Consider the following 23,201-nt stretch of genomic DNA (forward strand, 5'->3'; position numbering starts at 1 on the left):
ATCGGCCATGGCTCACGGGCCCAGCCGCTCCGCGGCATATGGGATCCTCCCAGACCGGGGCACGAACCCGTATCCCCTGCATCGGCAGGCGGACTCTCAACCACTGCGCCACCAGGGAGGCCCTAGGGACTGGCTTTCTTAAAGCTGCAAAGCAGTAGAGGAAGCAGGTCCAGCTGAGCAACCAGGACCTGGGCCAAGCACTTGCAGACTGGGTGACTGGGTCTGCAGGGCCAGGAATGACTGTATTCTTCATTATATATGTGTTTTTGTAGGTGAGGAAACTGAGTCAGGAGACTTAACCACAGTTACACAGGCTAGTATGGTGACTGGGATTTGTATATAGGCAGCCTGATCCAGAGCCCTAATGCTTTTTTTAAAGTTTTTATTTGAAAATACTTTAAAATTTTCAGAAAATTCTCAAAAATAAAAAAAAAGTAGAAAACACCTGTATATTCTTTAGCTGTATTCACCAATTACTAATGTTTCACTCCATTTGTTCTATCATTTGCTTTCAGTTAACTACAAAGCTGTTTGTTTTCTGACCATTTGAGAGTAGGTTGCATGTATCATAGCCTTTTGCCCCTAAATACTTCAGTGTATATTTCCTAAGAATAAGTATATTCTCACAATATTATAAACTTCAGTGACTTTAACATTGACACAGTAAGGTCTGTTTTCCAGTTGTGTCGTGTGATCCAGTGTACTTTGTAGCATTTTCCCCCTGTACTCCAGTATCCAGACCAGGATCAGGATTTACATGTAGTTGTGTTACTTTAGTCTCTCTTAATCTGTAACATTTCCGCAGCCTATCTTTGTCTTTTATGACAATTACATTTCTGAAGAATAGTCATTTCTGCCTCCCTCCCATTTACAAAAAATAGAATGCTTTTCATTTTGGGTTTGTCTGATGCTTGCACATGGTTAGGCTTCGGTTATACGTTCCAACTGGAATACTACATAAGTGAAGGATGCTATGTCCTTCTCAGGCTGTCAGATATACGGCATGCCATATCATCCGGCCTCTCATGGTGATGTTAATTTTGATCATCTAGTTGAGGTGTTGTCCAGTTTCTTCACTGTACAATGTCTATTTCTTAAGTACTCTAAGATCACATAAATACCTTACTCCTCACCAAAATGTTCTCCTAAATTTAGCATTACCTGATGGTTCTTCCCTGAGCCAGTTTTTCTAAGATTGCAAAATAGTTTCAACCCCAGCACTTTACACGTTTACCAGTCAGCACTTGACATTGATTATACTATAATCAAGAGCCATTTTCCCTGCTCTTCATTTATTCATCTGTTTATCATAAGTTATAGACTCATTGATTCCTTTGTATTTTTTTTCGATAGCTTAAAATCCATTACTTAATTATGTTGGCATAGAGCCCATTCTTTTGTCCACTAGTTCTATGTTTTGCAAACTTTTCTGCCCATAACCTAAGTAAAAATATTCTTCATCGAGTTCACACACATATAGACATACGTGACCTAAACATTTCACAAAACAGTACTTACTGTTACTATGAAGGACGCCCACTGATTTTTTTTTAAAATTTTATTTAGTTTTTAAGGTTGGTTGTGATCACTAAATTCAGTTTGTAGTGCAGAATAAATTTAAAATCACTTCCCTATGCTATATCGCCATGTAGAGGTGACCTTTGATTTCTTCTGAGGTTTCTCTTTTCATTTTTCCTTTTTTAACTTTCTATTATGGAACATTACAAACATACAAAAATAGATTGGTGTAGTGAACCCCCACATATCCATCACTGTGCTTCATCTGTTATCAATATGTGGTCAATATTCTACTCCTGTTTAGTTACCACAAATCTTAGACATCAGAGCATTTCATCCATAAAATACTTTAGTTCGTGTATCAAAAAGGTAAGTGCTCTTTTAAAAGAACAATTACATCGACACACTTATAATAATAATAATAATATATTTCTAGTCAGTATTTGAGTGGAAGTTACTCTCTCAAAAATGCTTTATCAGGGTTAGATCAAATCAGGATCAAGTAAGGTTCACATGTCGCATTCCAGTTGACCCTTGAGCAACAGGGGTTTGAACTGCATGGGTCCTCTTATACACAGATTCTTTTTAATAGCATGTAGTATAGTACTACACAGTTCGAGGTTAGTTGAATCCATGATGCAGAACCAGGATATGGAGGGCTGCCAACTATGTTATATTCGAATTATATTAGTGTATTCAACTACGCAGAGGGTAGGTGCCCCTAACCCTTGTGTGTTGTTCAAAGTTCAATTGTAATTAGTATCTTCCGTCTTTTTTTTTTTTCTGTCATCATGGACCTTTTGGTTTATTTCCTTTAAATGTCTGAAAATCATGTATTTTTCCTAAAGTACTTTATTCTATATGATAGTTTTTTTCTTCCAGTTTTATTGAGGTATAATTGACATACAGCACTGTATAAGTTTAAGATATACGGTGCAATGATTTTTTTAAAGTATTTGATGTATCTTGTGTCCTCTGTAATCTGTAGAGAATCTTATTTTAACTGTATTCTTTCTGTAGACAATTGTGTGTTAAATGAAGTAATGAATGTGTTACACTTTTAGGTTTCACGTTGGGCTATCCTGACAGCAAGAAACTTGGGGAAAGTGAACAGAGATGATTATTATGACTTACAGGAGGTTTTGACTTGCCTTTTTAAAGTTATTGAGTTGGGGCTTTTCGAAAGTCCAGACATTGATACTTCTTCTGTCCTTGAGAAGGGTAAACTGATTCTTCTGCCTTCACACATGTATGATACTGCCAACTACAAAAACTATTGGTTAGGTGAGTATTGTTCCTACACACATATAATTAGTATTTTCCAATATTTCTTACGATTATCCTGCAAGGGAAGGGATCTCTTCTGGTAATCTGATCAAAATTGCTAAATAAAGGATTTCATAGTTCACAATTCTTGTTCTGTCATTAAATTGACTATTACAACATCTTGTCTTTAAACATTTCTTATCCTAGAAATCATCGGTGTAAGAGGTACATTTTCAAGTATGGCAAATAGATCTTTTATTTAAGGCAGTATTAGATGTTACCGTATTAGCACAGCAGCTGAACTTAATAGGGTTTTGATCTCTTGAAACAGAGGTTTAATACCTCTTTTCCCATCTGTAAAATATTTCCTGGGAGAAAGCGATACTAACTTTGGTTTTCATCAAGTTGTATATTGACTTAAAGTAGTTCTGTCCTACTTCATTGATTCAGAGTCTTACAGTCATGTGTATATTTGGCAGTGACTGGTACTTGAAATATAGTGATCTTAAAATTTAAGGGGTCTTTGATATTATGAGATGCAAATTGTGTGGTAGTCATTTTGGAAATGGTTTTCTAACCAGGTTCGTGCCATTTTCCCTTTTTATTCAATCTAAAGTTCTGTTCTTAGGAGGAGGAGTTGTATATGAATATCTCAGACTTCAATGTCTGAGGCACTGGATACTGTTTGGTTTCATCTTACTGCCTTGTTATTCTTTTTGCCAACTAAACTGGAGAAGACATTAGAACAGTTTTATTTAATCAATTCAAGAAAACTATACGTGATCTTACAGGTATCTGCATGTTGCTGACCATTCTTGAGGAGCAAACCATGGATTCACTGTTGTTGGGCTCAAACAAACAGAATGATTTTATGCAATCAATACTTCACGCCATGGAGAGGCAATCAGATGGTAATAAACTTTATTTGCTGACTATTGTGATGATGGTGCACTTTGAAAATACTAGTGTCACGGTAAGAACTTGGGTGTATGATGTGGAGGAAAGAAAGAATGACCGTTTTATGGTTTTGGTCACAGAGTCAGAATTTTTAATTGGAAAGGACCTTCAGAGTTTAACTCAGCACGTTACTTTCATAAAAGAAGAACCTGAAGCCCAAGGAAGTTAACTTACTTTTGAAAAAATTAATTAATTAATTTTTGGCTGTGTTGTGTCTTTGGTGCTGTGCATGGGCTTTCTCTAGTTGCAGCGAGTGGGGTCTACAGATTCCTTCTTTAACATCTTTATTGGAGTATAATTTCTTTACAATGGTGTGCTAGTTTCTGCTGTATAACAAAGTGAATCAGCTACACATATACATATATCCCCATGTCCCCTCCCTCTTGCGTCTCCCTTCCACACCCCCATCCCACCCATCTAGGTGGTCACAGAGCACCAAGCGGATCTCCCTGTGCTCTGTGGCTTCTTCCCACTAGCTATTTTACATGTGGTAGTCCATGCCACTCTCTCACTTCGTCCCAGCTTACCCTTCCCTCTCCCCGTGTCCTCACGTCCATTCTCTATGTCTGCATCTTTATTCCTGTCCTGCCCCTAGGTTCTTCAGAACCTTTTTTTTTTAGATTCCATATGTAAGTGTTAGGGTACAGTATTTGTTTTTCTCTTTCTGACTTACTTCACTCTGTACCACAGACTCTAGGTCCACCTACCTCACTACAAATAACTCGATTTCGTTTCTTTTTTATGGCTGAGTAATATTCCATTGTATGTATAGCCACATCTTTATCTGTTCATCTGTCGATGGACACTTGGGTTGCTTCCATGTCCTGGCTCTTGTAAATAAAGCTGCAGTGAACATTGTGGTACATGACTGTTTTTGGATTATGGTTTTCTCAGGGTATATGCCCAGGAGTGGAATTTCTGGGTCGTATGGTAGTTCTATTTTTAGTTTCTTAAGGAACCTCCATACTGCTCTCCATAGTGGCTGTATCAATTTACATTCCTACCAATAGTGCAAGAGGGCTCCCTTTTCTCCACACCGTCGCCAGCATTTGTTGTTTGTAGATTTTTTGATGATGGCCATTCTGACTGGTGTGAGGTGACACCTCATTGTAGTTTTGATTTGCACTGCTCTAATGATTAGTGGTGTTGAGCATCCTTTCATGTGTTTGTTGGCAAACTGTATATCTTCTTTGGAGAAATGTCTGTTTAGGGCTTCTGCCCATTTTTGGATGGGGTTGTTTATTTTTTTGATATTGAGCTGCATGAGCTGCTTGTAAATTTTGGAGATTAATCATTTGTCTGTTGCTTCATTTGCAAATATTTTCTCCCATTCTGAGGGTTGTCTTTTCATCTTGTTTATATTCTCCATTGCTGTGCAAAAGCTTTGAAGTTTCATTAGGTCCCATTTGTTTGTTTTTATTTCCATGTCTCTAGGCGGTGGGTCAAAAAGGGTCTTTTATGTCATAGAGTGTTCTGCCTATGTTGTGGCAGGCGGATTCTTTACCACTTCACCACCAGGGAAGTCCCCTCTTTAAGAAACATTCCATAATTGTCTTCACCTAACTAATGACTTTCTTCCTTATTTGAGAGCTTCCTAGACATAAGACAGCTTCAGTAGAGGATAAAAAAGTATATGAGCAGTTCTACACGAACGACTATGATAAAAAAAAAGTAGACTCTAAGAGCCCTGAGGGAAATAAAGCAGAAAGTTCTAAGGCTGAGAGTAATTGGGTGAGTTAGAGCACTTGCCTCCTAAGAATACTGCGGAAGATGACAGGTGGTGCTAACAGTGAAGCCATTCTGGTTCTCACTTGGAAAAAGCCAGCTATCTGTTTTTTTCTGTAGGTGGTGTATCTTTATGTGAGTGTCAAAAATAAATCTGGAAAGAAAGAATAGAGTAAGATCTTACAGATGCTTGACTGAGGGCTTCTAATTTCCTTAGAAGACATTAAGGAGCAAGTGAAGGTCTTTGAGCAGGGCAGTGTTTTGCCCCTGCATGTAGAGAAGAGGGGAAGGACCGGGCATAAGAGTGTGTGAGTAATGGGAATTCCTGCCAGTTGGATGGAATGGAGATAACAACAAAGCCATGTTGAGAATGGATGGATAAAGAGTATGTATCTCTGCTTATCCAGTGGATGAGGGGTTCAGTCCTTTATTCCAACCGAATGACACACACAATTCAGGATTTCTCATATCATGGACTTTGTTTAGATCTGAAAATACCAAGTTTTTCTTTCTCTCCCTTTTTTTTTCTACTTTACCTCTGTTATTTATTGAAGGATGGGAGTATAAAGGTCTGGAAGAAGCAGAGGAGGAACGATTCTTTCAGGTTGGCAAATAGGGTGAGAAAGTTGAGTTTATCTGGACTATCTCAGTTTGTTCCACACTACAAGATTTCTTAACAGAGGTGTATTGCTTTAAAAAAAAATGCAGACATTATTTAAAAGTTTGCCAGGTTTCTAAAACCTGTAGTTGACAACACTTTACTTTAAATTACTTCCTGCTTTGCTTTCAGTTTTGTTGCTACCCAGGTAAAGAATGCTTAATTCTCAATATATTTTAGTCCCTTTCTCTAATTGTGTTGTAATTTGGCAAATTACTCCATTGTGTTTCAGATGATAGTGTGGATCCTTTCTGGCCAGCGTTACACTGTTTCATGGTGATTCTGGATCGTCTTGGATCTAAGGTCTGGGGTCAACTGATTGATCCTATTGAGGCATTTCAATCCATTATCAACAATGTGAGCTACAGGAAAGAGATCCAGAACATACGGAACAGCTCTGTGAGGTTCGTTCAGTTCCTGTGTCAGGATTTCCGACAGTCTGTATGAGGAAGTCTACTATAATTGACTTTAACAGTAGGATTTTTCTCTTCTTTTTACCCTTCATTTCAGTAATTTCTATTTGTTCTTAATATTTAAGGACCAAGTCAGAACCGGAGTCATATTTAGATGATATGGTGACTTGCAGCCAGATGGTATACAATTATAACCCTGAAAAGACCAAAAAGGTATAAAACATTTTGAGAATTCAGATGATATTGTATTGCCTTTATATTGTATAGTCAGTGTTTTACGTGGTTAGTTGCATTGCTGATTTTATGATATGTAGCTATTCTGAGTCAACTGTTGCATAAAACAGTTTCTGATTGAACAGTAGCTCATGAGGAAAAATGGTCTGTAATGAGAGCATGCACAGTTTGAGAGATTAATTTTTAAGTACATTTTGGAAGGGTAGAACATTTATGGCATGAGGGAGATAAATCACATGACTAGAAATCAAAACCAACTGAAGGAAAGAGGTCCAGAGTACATGGAGGTTTTGTAAATTTAACCTTTTCATGAAAGCTTCACCTCAAAATTGGACTGTTTTCAATTTCTTGGGGGTCCATATATGTACATCAACACAAGGAAAGTTGAGCAGTGTATTTTCTTGTTGGCAACTTTTGTGTTAAACCTGTCATGAATGGTGCTTGTTTATCTGAATGTCAGTATCTCTTTCATGTTAGGATTCAGGGTGGAGATCAGCCATTTGCCCAGATTATTGTCCTAACATGTATGAAGAAATGGAAACATTAGCTAATGTGCTTCAGTCAGATATCGGTCAAGACATGCGTGTTCATAACAGCACGTTTCTGTGGTTCATCCACTTTGTGCAGTCCCTCATGGATCTTAAGGATCTGGGTGTGGCCTATATAGTGGAGGTTATTCATCATCTGCATTCTGAAGTCAAAGACGTCCTCAACCAGACGGACGCCGTGTGTGACACAGTCACTGAGTTTTTCCTTCTGATTTTGGTGTCAGTGATTGAAGTGCATAGAAATAAAAAGTGTTTGCATTTGCTGTGGGTTAGTTCCCAGCAGTGGGTGGAAGCCATCGTAAAATGTGCCAAGCTTCCCACCACCGCGTTTGCTCGGAGTTCTGAGAAGTCATCTGGAAACTGCTCCAAAGGCACAACAATGATATCTCTGTCACTGCATTCAGTGCCATCTAACTCTGTACAACTTGCTTGTGTGCAGCTGATCAGAAGTCTCCTTAAAGAAGGCTATCAGCTTGGGCAGCAGACTCTTTGTAAGCGATTCTGGGATAAGGTCAACTTATACCTACGAGGAAATATATCTTTAGGTTGGCAGTTGACTAGTCAGGAAACCCATGAGTTACAAACTTGTTTAAAGCAAAGTATTAGAAACATAAAATTCAAAGTGCCTCAGTGTAGCACTTCTGTGGATCTGACTCCTCCATGTAAAACACCTCCTGCATCTTACAATAAAGAAGAAAGTGAACAAACAGGGAAGAAGTCTAAAAAACAAAGGCACTGTCTGGAAAACTCCAGCCCAACATTCTCTAAAGAACCGATGAAAGCTGATGCATGTCAAGTGAAAGAGAGTATTTTCAGCAAGGCACATAATGCCATAGAAGAGGATAATGAGCAAACTTATCTAAAAGATTTGAAACTCAAAGACCATCTCTCAGCTGAGTTGTGCTTGAAGCCGAGTAGTAAAAGGCTTGTGAATGAAAGAGCTCGAGGCCAAGTTAAAATAAGTACAGGGAAGCATAAGTCTGTAAAAGAGAATTCCTCATATACCCCACAGAATTGTACTTCAAGAAATGGTCCAGAAAAGGTATTTGACAGAGGAATAATCACATCAACAGGTTTGTTGACTGATTCTAGCAATGACTCTCTGGAAAAAGTGTCCACATCAGATGAGGATTTCTCTTTAAAGGATGATGCTCTTGGCAAAACCTCAAAAGCAAACACTAAGGCACATAAAGATGAAATCTGTGCTAAGTTATTGCATGTAATGAAAAAGCAAGACAGGAAAAGTACCACTTTAGAGGAAAACCTGACTGTATCTAGCATTGAAAGTTTCTGTTCACAGAAAGATACAGGAGCTCAGAAAGGAGATGGCTTCATACACAATCTCTCTTTAGGCCCTAGTGGTGTTCTGGATGATAAAAATGGACAACAAAAACCTGAAAACAGTTTACTGCTGAAAAAGAAACAAGTACAGGAAGAAGAGTTGGGCATTTTCTCCACCCCTGATATCAGTTGTCAAATACTAGAATGTCATGTTGGTAATAAAGATTTGGTCTCATTCACAGAAATGACCGATATTTTTGTGGAGAAAACACCTCCCTTTAAAGATCCTGTGACTGGACTTGAATCAAGAGATACGGGAATTAGCAAGAGTACTGTTGAGTTTTCTTCTGATTTAAGAGAACAGGTCCTTAGCATCAGTCCTAAGTCTGACCCTTTAACAGATTCTCAGATAGACAGAGACCTCCACATATTATCTTTAATAGCTCAAGCCAGTGTTATTAAGTTCCCATCAGGTTCAACCCAAAGAAGTTTATCCCAGCTACAAAGAAAAGTTAAAGATGATAGAAGATGTTTGACAGCCAACCAAAATAGTGTCAGGGAAACCTGCTCTGGACACGTCATTATTATTTCAGAATCTGATGAAGATGATGATGATGATGAAAGAATTGTGGGTTTTAAGAAACACATTAAACAGGGTAAGACATGCATTGAGAAAGGATGTCCAGAGCATCATACTTCAATAGCTAACACAAATGTGGAACAGAATGTAATAAAGGAAGAAAATACAAGGTCCCTTTTGCGGTTTGAGGAATCGGATTCTCATTTTTTTGAGTTTGAAAGTCCATGTGAAGTGTTTTCAGTTCGGCAAGATCAGAGACCAGACAACAAGAATTCAGTTCAAGAGAATGAAGAGAATTCGTGCTTGACTCATGTAGGGGATATCACAGATGATTGGGGTTATGGTCCAGCTTATGTACCTGAAGAGGTCATTAAAAAAGCAGCAGAGGCAGCTTTGAAGGAGGGAGAACCTGAATGCAACAGTGACATAGAGGAGGATAATATATTTTTAACACAATGTGATCCAGAAGATATGGATTTATGTTCACAAATGGAGAAAGAGAATGATGAACTCATTGAAGTAGTTCATGGAAGAGATACAGTCCAGGTAGAAGAAGATTCTGTGAGTCGGCCTCAGTTGGAATCTTGGAGTAGCACAAAATGTAAATACAAAGATTGTGTGGAAACACTGGAAAACCAGGGTGAATACTGTTCCAAACACTCTGAAGCTAAAGCAGCAGATGAAGATACATTTCGTAGACCTGGCTTGCCTCTCTCTTCATCTAAACCTTCGAGACCTCCCACTGCTAAGATATTTACCTCCAGTAGTACTTCACGAATTGCTGGTCTTTACAAGTCTTTGGTAAATACGTCAGCGCTCTTACCAACTCTGCAAAATAAGTCAAGTGGGGTACAATCTGCTTTGAAAGTACCACAGCCAGTCTCTGTGGTGTCTCAGAAGCCAGTGGCTGAAATGAAGGGTTTGTGCAACGTTCTCCAGTGTCATACTCCAAATAATTCCAACAGGCAAGGCTACAAAGTTCCATTTTGTGAAAACAGATCTTTTTCACCTTCCTCTCCGGTAAACATTTTCTTGTCAGCACAGTCCATCTCTGACACCTTCGTTAAAGAGGTCTTAAAATGGAAATACGCAATGTTTGTGGACTTTGATCAGTGCGGACCCCCTTCAACTCTTTGTCAGTCCATCACAAGACCTGTGCCTGTGAGATTTCAAGATGGTAGAGAATATTTTAATGTGTTTTTCCCTTTGATGATCCTGAATACTTTTGAAACTGTAAGTATATGTTCTAATCGTATACCTTCAGACTTTGAAATTACGTTTCTTTACCATGCTGAGTACGGCTAAAATAACTGATCGCATTTTGATTTAGATGTAGCTTGTAGATTTCATGTTGAACAGACATTGTGCCCCACAGTGTTCTAGATGCCGGTGATACAGAGGAAACCCTTAAACTCTGCCCTTCTGGAGCTTACAGACACAATTCAGAGTGCTAGTTTACCAAGTCCAGAGGTGGCACAGGAGGAGGAAACGTTTTTCGGTGTAAAATAAGGGAAGACTTCTCAGAGGACATAGTCTCTCATCTGCGTTTATTTTTTTGAAAAGTAGTGTAAACCTTTACTGAAGTTTTCTTGAGGAGGTAGCAAAGGGCAAGTTACACTGGTCAGCACAAAGCAGTAAATCCCAAATTTCTCATCTGTCTTCCCAACTTCTTAGGCCTCATAGCAGCCTTTAGCTGCCCCCCTACCCCAACACATCCCATTCTGGTTCTTCTCTCTTTCTTACTGCCTGACTGGGATTGCCAAGAAAAATATAGGATTCCCAGTTAAATTTGAACCTCAGAAAAACAGTAATTCTTTAGTGTAAACATCCACCTGCACTTTGAAGGATGTTTTTGGTGTTCTCACAGCAGGTCGATTTTTCCTTTTTTTCAAATTGGTTAAAAAACAAAAACCCAAAAGGTGAGTGTGCAACAAGACTCTTCAAAACCAAGAGCACTGAGGTAAATACCCACGTATTCAGTCAGCAGATCCTCGGGTGCCTGATACTTGCCCAGTACTATCACAGACCTGGCGGGGGTAAAGTGGTGAACACGACAGACAAGGCCTCTGCCTTCTGGGAATGATCATTTCAGATCGGGACAAAAGGCTCTAGAGTGCTCTAGAATGATCTAGAACAAAAGGGAGCAGGCACTTGAGACTGAAAGGTGAGACGGCCTCTGTGAGCGATGGTATTCACACCGAGACCAGAGTGAGCAGAAGGAGTTGGCCATAGGAAGTATATCACAGGCAGAGAGACTGCAAAGATCCAGCTTAGAATTGTTAAAGGCAAAGGAGATGTACTGCACAAAGAGGCAAGTTGGTGTCAATTTATGCCCTAAATTTCAGCCATTGTCGTAAGAATTATTTTACTAGTGTTTCAGAACCATTAGAAACAACTAACTGATAAAGGCTCTTCAGTCTCTCTCCTTAAGAACAATGTGAAATAGTATTACAAGAATGATTTTCTTACCTTACAAAATCGTTAGTTCAGTGAACAGTGTATACAGTTAAATAAGCTGGGGAATATACAGAGATTTTCTTCATCTTGGAGCTTACTTTTTTCTTGAACGTTTATCCTTTCCAGAAAACACTAAATTGCTTAGAGGCCATTCATAGCCCTTAAATTTAGGACACATTTGTGATTTTATTTTTCCCTTAGTTCAGAAGTATTTATATGTTTATCTTTAAGATTTCTTCCTTCAGGACATTTCTGTAGCTAGAACCTTTTCAAAGCAGAATGAGCACAAGTTCCGTTTGTATATACACAAAGTTTAAGATAGTCAAATACTTGTGGAAGGCCCATTATTAAAAAAAAAAAATCAGCCACTCTCACCTCCCCAAGTAATTATTTTTGATCCTTGAGGGATCCTTTTGTTATTTACTTCCATATTTCTAAATAACATGCCACTATTTTGACTTGTTAATTTTTCAGTACTAGACATTTTCTGTAATTACCCACTACAGGAAGTACCCTCTCTTCCCAGCCCTGTGTTCACACACACCTCTCCTGTTTTCCCATCCTCACTATGGAGTAGTCTTGTAATTTTTAGGTCAGTATTTGTTATTATTTTGACGATATAAAAGGTGTCCACTGGGCTTCCCTGGTGGCGCAGTGGTTGAGAATCTGCCTGCTAATGCAGGGGTCACAGGTTCGAGCCCTGGTCTGGGAGGATCCCACGTGCCGTGGAGCAGCTATGCCCGTGAGCCACAAGTACTGAGCCTGCGTGTCTGGAGCCTGTGCTCCCCAACTAGAGAGGCTGCGATAGTGAGAGGCCCACGCACTGCGATGAAGAGTAGCCCCCGCTTGCCGCAACTAGAGAAAGCCCTCGCACAGAAACGAAGACCCAACACAGCAAAAATAAATTAATTTAAACAAAAGAGAATAAGGTCTTTGAATTAAAAACAAAAGTGTCCGCGACTAAGTCATGTGGTAGTTGTAACTACTTTTCGTTTCCGACTCTTTGCTTTCTCTGGATTTATTGTTTACTTAATTTTCTATGTACGTATTACTAATTTAGCTTCAGGCTGTCTCTTGGATGTTTAGGCCTCTCAGTATGATCAGGCACATCAGATAGTTGATAAATTTCATCTTCTTGGTTTAGGATGGTTAACCTGAAATGCTCACCATCCTCATCCTAGGGCTTGCATTTCCTTCTTTCCTGTGTTGGATCTTTGTCTCCTGTACCCAGGGTTGTCTGTTTTTGTCACCCTCTCATTTTAGTAAGGCACATCCTTCAAGCTTCCTGAGAAAAGAATGTGTAGGAGATAAATTTTGAAACTTTGCATGTCTTAAAATTTCTTTCTATTTTGCCATCTCTGTCTTTGTTGTTGTCATCGTCATTCTCCTTCCTTGGAGACTTTCTCAGCGTCCAAGTCTATTGAAACAATTTTTGAGCATATTTTTAGTTTCACAGTACTCTTGTCCTCTCATTATTCCTTTTTATAGGATTGTGTGCTTTCTTCATGTGCACAGTATTTTTTACTACCTGAAGTTAATTAATGATAAGTTTAAAGTTTGTTGAAAGTTTTCTTCTCCTTTCATTGTCCCTGTTTTCCCAGTTGCTTTTTTCCTATTCATTTTAGTGTCTACAGACCTTTCATGTTAACTCCTTTCTTCACATGTCTAATGATTTTTGTTGGTTTACTCACATTTAAGAACAGGATACTAACAAGCAGATTGGAGCATTGTTCATAATAGCCAAAAGTTGTAAACAGCCGAGATGTCCATCAGGAGATGAATGGGTAAACAAAACATGGTATATGCCTACAATGGAATATTAGTCTACTATTAAAAGGAATGACCCGTTCTATGTACTTTTACCTGTCCTTTGATGAGCCTGGAAAATATTATGCTAAGTGAAAGAAGCCAGGTACAGAAGGCCACACATTGTGTAATTCCATTTATATGAATTTTCCAGAATAGGCACATCCGTAGAGACAGAAAGTGGATTAGTAGTCGCCAGGGGATGGGTGAGGGAGGGGTGTGGGAATTAGGACTGACTGCTAATAGGTATAAGGCTTGTTTTGGGATGGTGGGAATGTTCTGGAATTAGATAATGGTGATGGTTACACAAAATAGTGAATGTACTAAAAACACACTGTAGTGTGCACACTTTAAAGTGGTGAATTTTATATTGTGAACTATATCTCAACTTTTTAATGCTATAAGAAAAGAGGATGCATTTAAATAATGACAGGTCAAAAGAGATGCTTAGGAAAAGAGATACTTGTACTAAAATGGTCCTTTATTATTTGCACTGTGGAAGTCAAATGTGATCTGAAGGACACCATCACATGGTGAAATCCAAATTAGTTTCATTCTTTATATTAAGATTACATGCTTGGGTATAGTTATAATCTATATTTTGTTACATGTAAGATTTTAAAACAGATTAGAAGCTCTGAGTGAAAGGGATAGGCTTGTTGACCATTTGGCATTTTATTGGGAAGCCTCATCCCCACCCTCATGTCACTGTTTTTAGTCTTTTCTTTTCCCCTCTTAGTGAGGTCAGATTTCCCCAAGAAGAATCTTCAGATCGATTGCCTGGAAAGCATAGGCTTGATGGGGAGCTGACTGTGGGGTGAGGGTGGGGGCAGAGGGAAAGGTCCAGGCATTCAGTATCTAAATATTTGCTTAATTCCCTGTTTAAAAATTATTTTATTTTTAAAATTATTTTATTTATTTTTGGCTGTGTTGGGTCTTCGTTGCTGCACGTGGGCTTTTCCCTAGTTGTGGCGAGGGCTTCAGTAGTTGTGGCTCAAAGACTCCAGAGCGCAGGCTCAGTAGTTGTAGTGCATGGGCTTAGTTGCTCCACGGCACGTGGGATCTTCCCAGACCAGGGATAGAACCCGTGGCCCCTGCATTGGCAGGCAGATGCCTAACCACTGTACCACCAGGGACGCCCCCCCCCACATTTTTTTTTTTTTAAGTACAGTATCCCCTCTCTATCTGCTGCCCCACAGGCAGAGACGGTCACACTTTATAGAAGTGAAACCACTCTAGCTTTTTGCTAGGAACAGGGATGGGCAGTCTCCCTTTAGCCCTCCTCCTCCTAGAGGTGTATGTCAGACACTTCCTTCTTAGAGTTCAGCTTCTTGGACTTGCTGAGTTAGTTAACCATTCATCCATCTGCTTACCAGCTTCCCAGATTTTGATACTCTTGCCTCGTCTTCTGTTCTCTTCATCCTAATGAATTAATCCTGTTGTGAAAAATCCCTTGGGTGTTTTAGTGGGGTTTCAGGGGAATGAAAGGAAATGCCTGTGTTCAATCTGTCATCTTTACCGTGAAGTTTTATCTTGTTCTTTTTTTCTTATTTTTGCAATCTTGTTCTTTTTCTTTAACCATGTAGTGAAACAGCATTGTTTTAGCATTTGTAGTTTATATAGGCCAACATTTATTAATGGTATTATTAATATACCTTGATTCCTTTTTTTTTTTCCCACTGTAACGTGTGGCTTGTGGGATCTTAGTTGCCTGACCAGGGATTGAACCTGGGCCCTCAGCAGTGAAAGCACTAACAACTGAACTGCCAGAGAATTCTCAGATACCTTGATTACTTTTAATGTTTATTCTTTCTTATAAGCCAGAGACTGTGGCATCAACCACAGTCTTGGGCCAAGGCTTCTTATCCTCATTTGGATGTAATTTGACTTCGTAATATTGTTTGTTAATGGAATGCTGAAGTGTGTTTAGAGTCCTTTGACAGAAATGTGGTTGGTATCCTATTTAGGACATGAAACGCAGTGTTTGGTTATCCAGTTCTTATGTCTTATTGCAGGTGGAATGCAATGACATTGCGTAGAATTATCCCTTGCCCCAAAGGGCAAACGAGCAAATTCAACTTTTAGAAATATGAGTCTCTTGAATAAAAAAAAAATCCCACAGGACTCAGAGGCAAAAAGTATACAAGTCAATTTTCACAACAAAGTAAAGGAGCTGTTACAGTGGAGGATTCCTGGACTGAATGTCAATATTATGACATAGTATGAGTCTGTTTCGTGTTTGGTAATTGCAATCATTGTTGCTTTTGTTGTGGTCATCCATTTGCAATGCTTGGTGTCAGTTTATTTATCTCTTGTAAAAATAAAATACAGTGTGTGGGGGGAAAAAAAGAAATATGAGTCTTTTGTGTACTGATGTGACTGATAGAGGATATATTAGTTTTTAATCCTTACGTTTAACACACAAAAATATTAGATAAATGTGCACTATTTTGACAGGGACCAATTTTTTTGGTCAGTTTTGGCAAATACTCTATTTTCTTAAAGTTTTGGTTTGCTGGCTCTGTCTGCAGTCCCCTTCGGTTACCTGTGTGTGCATGCACGTGTATGCAGAGTGTAATTGGCAGCTGCTTTTTAGGTTGTGTAGACAAGGAGCAGGCAGAAAGGGGGCCCTTCTGGAGTACCAGCTGTGATTCTTAGTGCCCACACCCCTTATAGGGAGAGTGCACCATTTTTAGCTAATTTCCTGTTATAATTTGTTCTGTGAAGGAAACAAAACAGGTTGATATGATGAGCGACATTGGGAGGCTGCTTTTGAGATCGGGCTGAGAGCCAGGAGAGGAGGGTTTTGTGCAGAGGAGGGGGGAGGGTCAAGACTATAATGCTTTGAAGTAGGCCTAACTGAGCATGTGTGAGCAAAGAGATTAGGCTGATGTGACTGGAGTGAGGTAACTTAGAGGTAAAGGGAAATGAAGTAAGATTGCAGAAATCAGTCAAGAGCTGGATGGTATACAACCCTGTAAGTGCAGGTTGGGGTTTCATTCTCAGTACAGTGAGAAGATGTTGGAGGATTTTTAGTTGGTTGGTGTTTAGGCTGGGGGAGTAGCAATATGTAATAGTTTACTTTTTTGTTTTAAAGAAAACATTCTTAGTTGCTCATTAGAGAATAACTGTAGAAAGGTAAGCATAGATGCAGTAGACCTGTCGGGGGCTATTATAATAGCCCAGGAGAAAGATGATGGTAGCTTGATCTAGGTGGTAGCTATGGAAATAAAGAGAAGTGAATTCATTGGGCGTAAATTTTGGAGATAGTACTCAGTACTTATCTTTTTTAAATATATATAGAAATTTATGTGATTCATTTTTGGCTGGGTTGGGTCTTGGTTGATGCACACAGGCTTTCTCTAGTTGCAGCGAGCTAGAGGAACTCTGCATAGCATCCCCCATTATCAACATCCCCTACCAATGTAGTACATTTGTACAACTGATGAACCTACATTGACACGTCATTACCACCCAGAGTCCATAGTTTTCATTAGGGTTCACTCTTGATTTGTATATTCTAAGGGTTTGGACAAACGTATAATGACATGTAGCAGTCCTCTAATATCAGAGTACTTTCACTGCCCTAAAAATCCTCTCTGCTCTGCCTGTTCACCCCTCCACAGTCTCAACCCTGGCAATCACTCATCCTTTTACTGTCTCCATAGTTTGCTTTCTCCAGCATGTCAAATAGTTGGAATCACACAGTATGTAGCCTTTCCAGATTGGCTTCTTTCACTTAGTAATGTGCATTTCAGGTCCTTCTGTGTCTTTTCATGGCTTCATAGCTCATTTCTTTTTAGCACTAAATAATATTCCATTGTCTGGTTGTACCATAGTTGGTTTATCCGTTCACCCACTGAAGGGCATCTTGGTTGCTTCCAAGTTTAGGCAGTTATGAATAAAGCTGCTATAAATATCCATGTGCAGGTTTTTAACATAAATGTAAGTTTTCAGTTCATTTGGATAAATAGTGAGGGCACTATTGCTGGATCCTACAGTAAGAATATGTTTAGTTTCATAGGAAACCACCGAACAGTCTTCCAAACTGGTGGTACCATCTTGGGAATTTCCTGGTGGTACAGTGGTTAGGACTCTGCACTTCCACTTGCAGGGGGCACAGGTTCGATCCCCGGTCAGGGAACTAAATCCCACAAGCCACGTGGCTCAGCAAAAAAAAAGAAAAAAAAAAAAAAGGTGATGGTGCCATTTTACATTCCCACGAGCAATAAATGAGAGTTCCTACTGTTCCACATCCCCGTCAGCATTTGGTCCTGTCAGTGCTCCAGATTTTGGCCATTCTAATACGTGTGTAATAGTATCTTGTTGTTTTAATTTGCATTCCTTTGATGACATAAGATATGGAGCATTTTTTCATATACTAATTTACGGTCTGTATATCTACTTTGGTGAGGTGTCTGTCCAGGCCTTTTGCACATCTTTTTCATCAGGTTGTCTGTTTTCTTACTGTTGAGTTATTTTTTTCTTTTTTAAATAAATTTAGTTTATTTATTTTTGGCTGCATTGGGTCTTCATTGCTGTGCACAGGCTTCCTCTAGTTGCAGCGAGCAGGGGCTACTCTTTGCAGTGTGTGGGCTTCTCATTGCAGTGGCTTCTCTTGTTATGGAGCACGGGCTCTAGGCATGTGGGCTTCAGTGGTTGTGGCATGCGGGCTCAGTAGTTGTGGCTCACGGGCTTAGTTGCTCCGTGGCATGTGAGATCTTCCTGGACCAGGGATCGAACCTGTGTCCCCTGTGTTGGCAGGCAGATTCTTAACCACTGTGCCACCAGAGAAGCCCTTCTCCTTCACTATTAAAGGATAATTTTTCAGCATTCCGAATTCTAGATTGGTAGGATTTTTTCTTTCAACAGTCTAAATATTTCACTACTCTCTCCTTGCTTGCATGGTTTCTGAGGAGAAGTTAGATGTAATTCTTATCCTTCCTCCTCTATAGATAAGGTGTTTTTTCCCACAGGCTTCTTTCATGAATTATTTTTCCTTTATCTTTGATATTTCATATTCCTGAAGGTTGAATATGATATGCCTAGGTGTAGTTTCTGGCATTTATTCTGCTTGGTCTTGGAGCTTCCTGGATCTGTGGTTTGGTGTCTGATGTTAATTTTGGAAAACTCTTGAGTCATTATACCTCAAATACTGCTGCTTTTTCGCTCTCTCTTCTTCTCGTATCTCCATTATGTGTATGCTGCATCTTTTGTCATTATCTCACAGTCTTGGATATTCTGGGGTGTGGTTTTTTTTACCCATTTTTTTCTCCTTGCTTTTCAGCTTTGGTAGCTTCTATTGCTGTAGCCTCAAGCTCAGAGATTGTTTCCTCAGCAATGTCCAGTGTACTAATGAGGCCATCAGAGGCATCCTTCATTTCTGTTACAGTGTTTTTGATCTCTGGCATTACCTTTTGATTCTTTCTACTTTCCATCTCATTCATTACATTACCCATCTATTATTTCATGGCCTCCTTTTTTCATTAAACTCTTAGTATATTAACTATAGTATAAAAAAAATCCTGGTCTGATAATTCCAGTATTCCTGCCATATCTGACAGGTTTTAGTGCTTCTTTATTCTGTGCAAACTGTGCTTTTTGCCTTTGAGTATGCCTTGTAATTTTTTTGTTGCAAGGCAGACGTAATCTACTAAGTAAAAGGAACAGCAGTAAATAGGCCTTTAGTGATATAGAAATGAGGTATGGGGGAAGGAAGACCATTCCATAGTCCTATGATAAGGTGTCACTCTTTTAGTGAGCCTTTGCCTCTGGACTAAGAACTTTACACCACATGCTTCTTAGTTTCCCCCCACCTCCTTGGGTGAGACAGGATGGTTAGAATGGGCTGGAGCTGGTTTTCTTCCCTCAAGTAGTTTAAGCTCTGATAAAATCCCAGCAACTTTGACTCCGGAAAAATAGCATCTCATAGATCAGGCCTTGTTAAGAAGGTCAAGAATGCTCTGGTGTATTACACAATGGTTCCTTTACCCCAGTCCCCACCAACCCCCCACCCCCGCTGGAAGCACACAGGGAATTTTCTCCAGTGTTCACTGTGAGGGCCTGTTCGAGCTCCTAGAGGTAAGACTCACCAAAGTGTGGAGTCCCTTTTATGACTGGGTCCCCCTAGAGTTTTTAAGAGAGGTCATGCTGAGCCTCCAACAGTTTGTCGCATCCAGTTCAGGATTTCCTCCTGGCATGGAGGTTTCTACTTCAGAGTTTTCTGCGCTGGCAAGTTGTGATTGTCTGTATCCACCTTTTTGTCTCTTTTTACTTGTTAGGATGGAGTGGCGACTTCTAAGTTCCTTACATGCCAAGCTGGAAACCAGAAGTCCCAAATTAATTTTTAATGTTTGTGTCACACAGGAGTTCTAGGTTCTGGATTTTATGGTTGCTTACTTTGGAAAATTTTGCCGTTTAACATTGGCTTTTCAGATGTTTTTGCTTTCTTAAGTTGCTTTTTTTGCTTTGCGTAGGTGGCACAGGAATGGAACAGCTCTCCAAACAAAGAGAAATTCCATCAGTTGCATTTACGAAAATTTCCTGCTGATTATAAAAAATACTGGGAGTTTGTGGGTAAGTTCTTTTTTATGTAACTTGGGCTCTATCATATAATAATTGGAGATTGCTATTTGAGGGAACATAATAATTGCTTGAATTTTCTGGGATATAGGTTTCCTGAGGTGAATTTGTAAGCTCTTACAAAGAGTATGTTTAAAGTCTTTACTTAATGAGGATAATTACTGGGACAGTTATAAAATTCATGGTTTTAACCATTGTGCTAGCAGAATACCACAGGCCAAAGTGTCCCTAGATGCTGGGCAAGGGAGAGAGAAGGTGAGTGAGGGAGTTTGATTGGCGGGGGCGGAGGGGGTGTTGACATGATCGTGCGTACAGATTCTGAGTAAATCTCTCTGCCGTCTCTGCTCTCACTTCATGAGTTGTCTGGAGCATGTGTCACAGTTATGTCTTAGTTATAAATAAACCAAGCATTTAGAACCCTTTAAAATAAAAAGTATAAATTCTCCGTCTGTCTCCTTCCCCCTTGCAGTCCATCCCACTCCATAGATTCACTTAAGAAAAAAAGCGTGTACATATATTTGGGGGGGAAGGTATTATATGTTCACTGTAGATTATTCAGATAATATTAGCCAATAGTAAAATAAACATCACTCACAGTTCCCATCATTCAGAGATCATCTTATGAACATAGTATTGTATATCTTACTGCTAGACTTCCTATTCATCTGAGTGAAGGGTGGGTGGGTAGGGTTATTTTACCTAAGTGACTTTTTTCATGTATTTATTCAGCAAATATTTACTGACTTTATACTACCTGATAGTGTATGATTCTAGATGCTAGGTATGTAGCTGTGATGAAAACATAAAATTCCACCTTCGTGAAGCTTACATTTGTCTTATTTTCATTTAGTCTATTATAAATGTCTTTTCAGAGATAAATAATAATAGCATGTTCAGTGTTTGTAGTTATTCCATTGTAAGTGTATTCCATAGTTCTCTTTAACCAGTAATTTCTAGTTAGACATGTACATTACTTATGATTTTTTACTGTTACACTGAATAAATCCCTTTGCTAGATCAAACAGTGTGTGCATTTTAAGACTTTCGGTTCATATTGCCTCTGTCTACCAAAAAGAATACCATTTTCACTTCTGACATAAGAATGTAAGAATGTATCTCTTCTCATTTGCTAGTTTAAACTTATCCCCCAGTTTTATATGGAACATGTATCTCATTTGAAGTTGTAGTTTTTGTCCTCAAATATTTATTGGTCTTTTATATTCTTGGGGGGGGCGGATAATTGTCTGTTCATGCCTTTTGTCCTTTTTTTTTCTCTTAGGGAGGTTATTTTCTTACTTGTATGCATTGTTAATTTTTTTCAATTTCATTATTTGCTGTTCAGTTTCACATGCAGTTTTTGAGGCAGACAATTTTTATCTTCACATGTTCAAAAATACCGTATTTATTTCTTTACTGTTCAGTTGGTTTTAGAAATCAGATAAATACTTCCATATTTTCTTGTAGTAGTTTTATATTTCTTTCTAATATTTAAATCACTGATTTATCATCCATTTATCTTGATGGTATGATAGAATCACATAGCATTTACTCTTGTGTCTGACTTCTTTCACGTAACATGTCTTCGTAATTCATCAATTTTGTGTGCATCTTTGGTATTTTTTTCATTGCTGTGGTGGTATTTCAATATGTGACTGTGTCACAATTTTACTGTTGATGGACATTTTTGTTATTATTATTTTAAAGAAGTTTTTTTTGTCAGTGCCATGCAGCTTGTGGGATCTTAGTTCCCCGACCAGGGATTGAACCCGGGCCACAGCAGTGAAAGCGCCGAGTCCTAACCACTGGATCGCCAGAGAACTCCCGTTAATGGACATTTTTTCAGCAGTTTAGGCCTGTGTGTCAGGGCTCTCCAAGTCCATGCCCAAGTTCAGTGATTCGCTAGGAGGACTCACAAGAATTATATTCCTGCTCATGGCTGTGACTTACTATGGCAAAAGGATACAAAGCAAAATCAGCAAAGGGAAAAAGGAAACCAGGAGCAAGTTTCCAAGAGTCATTTCCCAGCGAAGTCACACAGGACACACTTAATTTTCCCAGTAGTGGGCTGCGACAACCCATGTGACACATTATCTACCAGGGAAGCTTAGAGACCCAGTGCCTAAAACACCCTCTGCCTAGCCCACATTCATGACTTTCACAAGTAAAGTGGGTGTTTGACATAAGCTGTAGAGAAAAAATTTGGCAAACAGGTAAGGTACAGTGAGCCATTGTCATCAGCAAATGATGAGAGCTGTCTGGAAAACCAAGTTCCCAGATTCCAAGGGGGCCAACCTTGTAAGCAGGCCTTTCTAATGATAGCAGCCTCAGGCCTTCTTCTACACACAGCATTTTATGAATAATGCTATTATGGTCATTCATGTGTCTCTTCGTGTTATGCGAGGGCATTTTTGTGGAGTCTGTCTCCTGAAGTGGGTCTCAGAGTCTCAGGGTATTATGCATGAGCTTAACATGAGTAGATAATGCCAAGCTAGTCGTGCAGAATGACACACCCCACCAGCGTATGGAAGTCACGTTGCTCCATGTCTCTGCCAACACATTTGTGTTGATTGTGCTGTTCATTTTAGCCATTGTAGTGTGTGTGTATTGATGGCCATTTGTGGTTTTATTTTGTAATATCCTGGCTATCAGTGAGATTGAGCACCTTCTCATATATTTAGTAGATGCTCAAGTAACCTCTCTAGGGAAGCACCTATTAAAGACTCTTGTTCATTTTCTGTTAGTTGTCTTTTCCTTACTGATTTGTAGCAAGTTCTTTATGCAATCTGGATATAAACCATCCTCCCACTTTGGCTTGCATTATGTCTCTCTTAGTGATGTCTTTAAAATTCTTATTTTATTCTTGTTTAGACTTTATTTTTTAACATAACAAATGCATCTGTGTATTTTTTATGGTTAATGGTCTGTGCCAAAGGTTTAAGAAACCTTTCCCTGCTGCAGGTCATAAATATATTATCTTAACATCTAGAACAGGTGTCAGCAAACCACAGCTTGCAGATCTACCCTGTATCCTGTTTTTATACTGCCCAAGAGTAAGGTTCTTACATTTTTTTAAGCTTTTGAAGAAAAGATGATGATGAATATGCAACAGACACCATGTGTAGCCTGCAAAGAAAAATCTGGCTCTTTACAGAAAGTTTGCCAATCCCTTTTCTAGA

At 39.2% G+C, this 23,201-nt stretch overlaps 1 pseudogene across 1 annotated transcript in view; it reads left to right on the plus strand.

Annotated features, from left to right (window-relative positions):
• Positions 1–23,201, plus strand: part of LOC308610502 (putative helicase senataxin) — a 70,083-nt pseudogene that overhangs the window by 13,588 nt on the left and 33,294 nt on the right. Inside the window, exons 5-10 of the transcript in view lie at positions 2,583–2,802; positions 3,576–3,695; positions 6,357–6,528; positions 6,663–6,750; positions 7,249–10,413; positions 19,920–20,019. The product of the transcript in view is annotated as a putative helicase senataxin (transcript). The remainder of the gene's footprint in view (positions 1–2,582; positions 2,803–3,575; positions 3,696–6,356; positions 6,529–6,662; positions 6,751–7,248; positions 10,414–19,919; positions 20,020–23,201) is intronic.

This window comes from Mesoplodon bidens (assembly GCF_964165515.1).
Source record: "Mesoplodon bidens genome assembly, contig: HAP1_SCAFFOLD_123, whole genome shotgun sequence".
NCBI lineage: Eukaryota > Metazoa > Chordata > Mammalia > Artiodactyla > Ziphiidae > Mesoplodon > Mesoplodon bidens.